Below are 6,739 nucleotides of genomic sequence, written 5' to 3'. Positions count from 1 at the left end.
TCCAATGGTGCAGAAAAATGTAGGGTATCCCTTTACGAGAAGAGTGGATGATGAAGTTGGAGCTGGCCGCTCTGCTTTGGAACAATGATTGCTAAGTATAACCTTAGTCTAATCCTTACCACAAATGACCTATTTGATCAAACGGGAAACAAATGATGCAGAAATGGCAAACAGGTTGAAACAGTATGAGAGCGTATTTCTGAATGTCAACTGCAACTTACGTAACTCCCTCTGAACAATGTCCTATTTTCCTCCAAAGCGCAGGTACTCCTGAGTTTGGTTTTAAGTCAATATATCATTTGATCAGTCACAGCACCTCATGACAGGAGCAGAGCCGCCACAGTATTATATTCTGAAACTTGCATGGTGGCGAGGTCTGCTGAGACATAACAGTTTTAGGTACTGTGAAACTCAATTCCTCCAACGGGGCCATCGACTGTCACTCTGAGCCGTGAGATGATTGACTCTCGGAATACCTCTCTCTTCAAACATCGCATTTCTTATGCACACAAACACGGACACATCAAGCGTGAGGAGAATGTGACAGGCGGCCATGAGTGACAGCTAAGCATGCCAGAGAGCTTGGAAGGTGGGTGAGGAGGGAGACGGTCAGAGGGTGTGAGTTTCCAAGGAGGTGTGCTGGGGCAGCTCAGGTCGAGCGGGACACATGGCTGCACTGAGAGGAATTTGTATTAAATTCAACCCCCCCCTTCCACAAATTGTTAACAGCCTGCGGCCATCAAAACACTGTCAGATCACCAACTCTCTCTCTCTCTCTCTCTCTCTTCTTTGGGCTGTGTCTTCTCTCCCTCTTATTCCCCCGACCAGCCTCCCATCACACACACAACCCTGCGTTCCCTTTCCACTTTGAGTCTTCACTTACACAAACAGTCAGAGGAAGAAAGGGGGGTGTATGGGCAGTCTGGCTGTCTAAGGATGTGTTGTGTGTGTGTGTGTGTGTGTGTGTCTTTATTATTGTCTGTGTGTGTGCAGCCTTGCTCTTGAGCCATCAGGAAAGGTCTAACCTCTAAAATGCAGTGCTTGGAATAATTTAGGTGCAACTGAAAATATGTCTGGTGATTTCATGCATGCTTGGCAGCAGTAATCAATCTCTTTGAAGTGGTTGCCTGTCTCATTTGGAAACCAAATAAATGGCCAATTTCACTGAGTTGTTTGACATCAGCTTAACTGATTGTGGAAAATAGAAGTTCTTATGCCATATCAAGTGCCTCCATTTGTATTCTGGGTAGTTAACTTATCTGCCTTTTAGCGTTTTAACTGCAACCAAAGCTTAAGAGACTTGTATACTTTTGGAAAAGGAAGACTTAAAGGCATGTTTTAGTAGTTTTTATCAGCGCCTTTATCCATGCTGATGAAACTGGTAAAAGTGAACCGAGATAAGTTTTGGACTGAAATCCAAAACCCTGAGCTGAAAGAGGCTAAAATAGTTTAGGTTTCTTGAATAGAACTTTTTTATATCATACTATCATCACTTGGGGGGGGGGGGGGGGGGGGGGGGGGTCCCAGGGTAACTCCCAATATGATACATAATACATGACAAGTGGCTCATTATAATGATATCACAATATAGCGATTCTGCAATAACTGATATATCGCAAGACAATCATATAATGATTCATTAATAAAGTGAAGACCATTTAATGCCTTTAAGGACATAAAGTGCAGGATTAACACAGGGATTAACTTCAACTTGGTGTCCCTTTTACATCTGTCTGAAATTACCCCCCCTCCCCTCCCCAATCATATTCTTATTGTTCTTTTATCAAGCTGCCAATTTCATCTTTGCCCAAATCACTTCTTTATTTATTTATTTTTAATTACAAGGACCAACAAATTAACACAATACACAAGAAACCACAACAACATACAGACACATTACAACAAAACAAAAAACGAACAAAGACTAACAACAGCAGTTTTCACAACCAGTAGAGCTAAATAAAATCATTCATATTCTATTTAATTGTATTTGATGTTCCTATACACATTACACTGAACCATTCCTCTTTTAGAAATATTGCCAATGGGGACCATTCCCTTACAAAAACCTCAAGAGTACCTCTGAGTACATGAGATAATCTCTCCAAATGCAAGATGGACATCAGTTTTTCATACCACATTGAGATATCAGGAGGATATTCATCTAACCATTTCTGTAACACTGTGAGGCGTGCAGCATACAAAGTAACTCTAAGAATGTACTGGTGCCTACGGTCACAGAAGTCCAGTCCAAGAACATAAATGATGAGGATTTAATGGAATATAACGCCCAAATATTTTCTTTATCTCATTTAGGACCGAGAGCCAGAATTCTGTTATTTTAGGACATGACCACATAAGAAGACTGTAAGTGCCACAACTACTTTTGCATTTCCGACATAATGATGAGCACGTAGGGTCATATTTACATCTGATAGCCGGGGTCACGTGCAGTCTGTGGATGATCTTATATTGAGTCTAATAGGATTTGTTTGAACATGTAATCTTTTTTGCATTTAATAAAATCTCTCTCCACATCTCACATCGGGATGTTGATAAACATTTGATCATATAAAAAACTTGGAGTTTTTTTGTTTAAAGACAACGCTTTTAATATTATATTTTCCAGCTGAGTCATATACAATACAGTATTATATGCTGGAATGGATTTGATATAACTCGTAAGTTGTAGATAACGAAAAAACGGTGTTTGAGAAAGATCAAATTCATTCATGAGTTGGGAGAAAGATTTTAGAGTCCCATCTAAAAAGAGATCTCGTATTTGTGAAATACCAGCACTCTTCCATGTTTTTAAAAAAAACATCTGATCCAAATCATTTCTATTCATGTCATAAGCAGCACCATAAGGAGTCATGAAGCAGTGACACAGTGAGTCACGTTGGCGGAGAAAACCTTGAAGAATGCTGTTTTTTTTATTGCAATATTGATATTTGGCACCAGGGATTTAATAACGGTATCCTACGAATCAGGACGACAATCTATTGCTGAATCGATGTTTTGTCCAGACCCCTAATCACCACAACACTTAACATATCTGATGTCAGTCCATAGGAAGCAAATCTAAGGTTAGTTTCCTCAGAGTTCTGATCCTAGGTTCTGGTGCTGGGTCCCAGCTGGGAGCAGTTTGATGGTTGGTTGAGTTCAGACAGCAAAAACAACCTCTCCACTGCTGCTCAGGCCAAAGGTACAAGGCTCTGTGAGTCTCATTCAGAGATGTGGGATGTGATGATGCTGCGAGAGGTTACTCAGGGCAATGGGCCACGCCTGACTGGGGGGCCCAAAGTCAAGGGGGTGGAGGTCAATTAGAAGCAAATGTCCTCCATCATGATCGGCCCATTGTAGTATGACTCTCATGTTTTGTTATGAGCAGGAGGACTCAATCTGACCCTGGTTGTATCACTCTCACTCCATATCACTCTCAATAACCATCATCCCTCTAAAAAGGGCCATATGATTGGGCAAAGCATGTAATGTCTCATTGCTTTCAGAGTATCACTAGAGTAACCGTAATGTAATATCATTGTTGATTCTGCAAGTTTAAATCAAACACCGCCTGGTGCCTTTGCTTTAAACGAGGTATGAGGATGGTTTGCATTGGCCTTTTTCCGGCTGTCAAAATTGAAACACCTTTCAAAAATGGGCCGATTTTTTTTTTGTTTCATTTTCAAGATGTGGAAACATCCAGCATGTCTGTATACAGAAGTTCAAGGCTCAAGCAGAGGATGATATAAGTCCTGTGAGGTGGACAGGTCAATAAAGACATCTCTGTTTATCATGCTGAAGCTCTCAGCACACTGAGACCACTTGGACACAATAATGCTTATAAAACTGTCTCTTGGAAAGTCAGTGGCTTATCCACTTGCCCACACACACATGCAAGCAGTCCTATATCTACTCCAGATTTGAAGTCCCTGCACAGTCATGAAAACATACAGTTAGTTTCTCTGACCTCTTGTGGTTTAGGATACAAGACCTACCATCAAAAAAAAACACCATCACACATCTCTGGAGAGGAGATGGTTTTGGCATGACTCTCTCAAAGTGGTGTGTTTTGAGAGGTGCATCCTGTGGTGACATAGTTGTGATACTCCTGTAGGAACATACTTCAAAGGTTCTGGTGTAGAATGGATGACAGGTACAGAGCTAGCTGATGTGTTCAGGAGACACAGAGAGGGAAAAGAGGAATAAAGGACTTCATCAAAAAGGTAAGACAATGTAGAAAAGATGTTGGCAAGGGATATGAGAAATATGAAAAAGAAATAAATATTTTGTGAAAGAAAGGAAATCTGCTGTCAGAGAGTCGGGAATGGAAGCTGATGGGATAGATGAAGAGACACAGGAGAGGTTTTCAGGAGAGAAAGAGATGCCGATACAGTTAAGGAGTCTGTCCGTATACAGTGGATTAAAACCACATGTGTCTGCCTGAGGTGAGGACACCGCAACGCTGCACACATGTGAAGAAGAATGGCGTCACTTGCACTCACCAGGGGCACTGCACGCTCGTTCTCCAGAATGCATTTCTCCTGCCAACTTTCTGCTGCCTGCAAAACTTTTGAACGTGTCATCTCCTCTGCGTCCTTCATCTCTTACCTCCTGCAAAACAAATATATAAAGCAGCTTTTTTTCCCCCTCGTACTTTCCCCGGATTAAAGAAGTATACTTTGGTCGAGCGTTGTCATGACAAGAAGGTCCCTTAAGGAACCTATGCAGTAAGAGAAGTCATGGGAAGAGGGCAAAAAGGAAATGGGTGCTCAAGACCCAAAGGAGGGTCTGTTCCTTAAAAGTGATGCTCTAGATTTTTCATTTCACAGATTTTCTATAAATGCTTTCATCTTCATCTCTTTCTTCAACACATCTGTAGCAACTGATCTTTCAAATGACTGACTTAAAATTCAAGTCAAGAAGTACAGATTTTTCATTTTGAATACATTTTGCCAACTTATTTCTTGCTTCACATAAATAAACATTCAATATCAAAACTTTTTACGTCTAATCTTCAGTAAAAATGTGTTCAGGACGGTTGAAAGGGAGGGACAGATGAGAGGAGCGGGGTAACTGGGGGAGAAAGGGGCGAGACGGCCATGCTATGGGAAAGTGTTTTTTGGGGAAACCAAATTAAGGAGAAGAAAGGCCGGACACAAAAGCCTTTGAAAGCGGCAGACAGTTCCCCTGACATGTGCCTTAAAAGAGATGCTGCCGCTGATGCCAAGAAAGGGGGGAAACGACGGAGAAGGGCGAGAGAATGGAGAGAGAGTGAGGGAGGGACAGGAGGAGAGATCAAGGGAGAGATTGACTGAAAGTATGAGGCCGATGGGAAGTGAGGGCACGCAACACGGGACAAAACTCCAACGAGGAAGTTAAGGGAAGAAAGTTTATGATACGTGTGACAAGTATGAGTGAAGGCATCAGTGCAGGTTTGTGTGTTTGTGTGCATGCATTATGTGTGTTAAAAAAATACTTGCTGATCAAGAGCATGCCGCTGTGTGAAGGAAAGTGAGTGTGTGGGAGGGACATTAGAAGGAGGAAACAGGCAGAATATTAAATGACTCTTAAATGGCTCGTAACCTCGATTCCATTCCTTAGGGTCTCAATATTTTTTTCAGTGTATGGAAATCACGGCGAGCCTGCTGCATGTGTTTTACATAAATGCCAATGTGCACTGATGAGATTTTTTGCTGCCTTTCCAGTCCCTGCGTGCCTACTTTAAATCAGGTTGGGGTATGAAGAGTATAATAATAATATTCTGTGGTAAAATGATCAATAAGTGATGTTAAATCTCCATTAAAGGATTAAAGATTTGAATGTATATCAACTTTGTTTCTGTTCAATCTTTACCTTTGTTTTTAGTACTACACATAATTTTTGCTCACGAGCATTAAATATTAAGATATTTTGTAGCTGACTGACATATGAGTGTAAATAATGGATGTAATCTCCTTTAAAAAAAAATGTTTCAATTCACTGAAATAATCAGTTAACAACAAGCACTCACTTTTTGTGGCTCTGCAATGTCAACAGCAAAATAGCAGCATGCTTTTTCTTGTGCAGATCCAGCCTCTTTGATGCAGGTCAGCCCCTCTCTTTTCTGTCTCTCCCTCTCTACTTGTGGCATTGTGTGCCCCTCAGAATTCACACTGGACTCTCTTGCCCCCCCTATCTTCATTTCCACACACACATAACATCCGTTCCCTGGGGCGATGTCTGACTCTGGCATGAAATCAATTGAGGATGCTGCACCTCCCAACACCCTTCTTCAGCACCCATTTTCCCTCACCACGAAGCAAGACCATTCCTGTGCCAGCTAGGAAAAAACAGTACGCCCATCCTCCCCAAGGAAGTGCCCCCATCCACAGATGAGGAAGAGGATGGGCACCTGGGAATGGGTACCTGCCGTTGTCACCAGACTTACATCCTTCCGAACCCTATTCTGTGCCAAATATCTAAAGTTTTGGTCACAACTAATTGATTGCATCTTTTGACTATCAAAGTGTACTTTACTGTGTAGTATCTGTCCTGCAGATGTACTCAAGTATGTAAAACAAAAAACTAGCTTTGATCAGCAATATTCACTACAGGCCTAAATGGGAGCCCATTAAAACTCCACATAAAAAATGAAGCATAACCACAGTTGGCAGCGTGGAAGAAACATGAAAAGGTTTTCAATCCCAAAATTGGTCTAAAGTGAGAAACAGTGAGTGAGTTGACAGAGGGATGGACA

Source organism: Labrus bergylta, chromosome 21 (assembly GCF_963930695.1).
Source record: "Labrus bergylta chromosome 21, fLabBer1.1, whole genome shotgun sequence".
In the NCBI taxonomy this organism is placed as follows: Eukaryota; Metazoa; Chordata; class Actinopteri; order Labriformes; family Labridae; genus Labrus; species Labrus bergylta.
Note: the sequence above shows the minus strand (reverse complement) of the source record.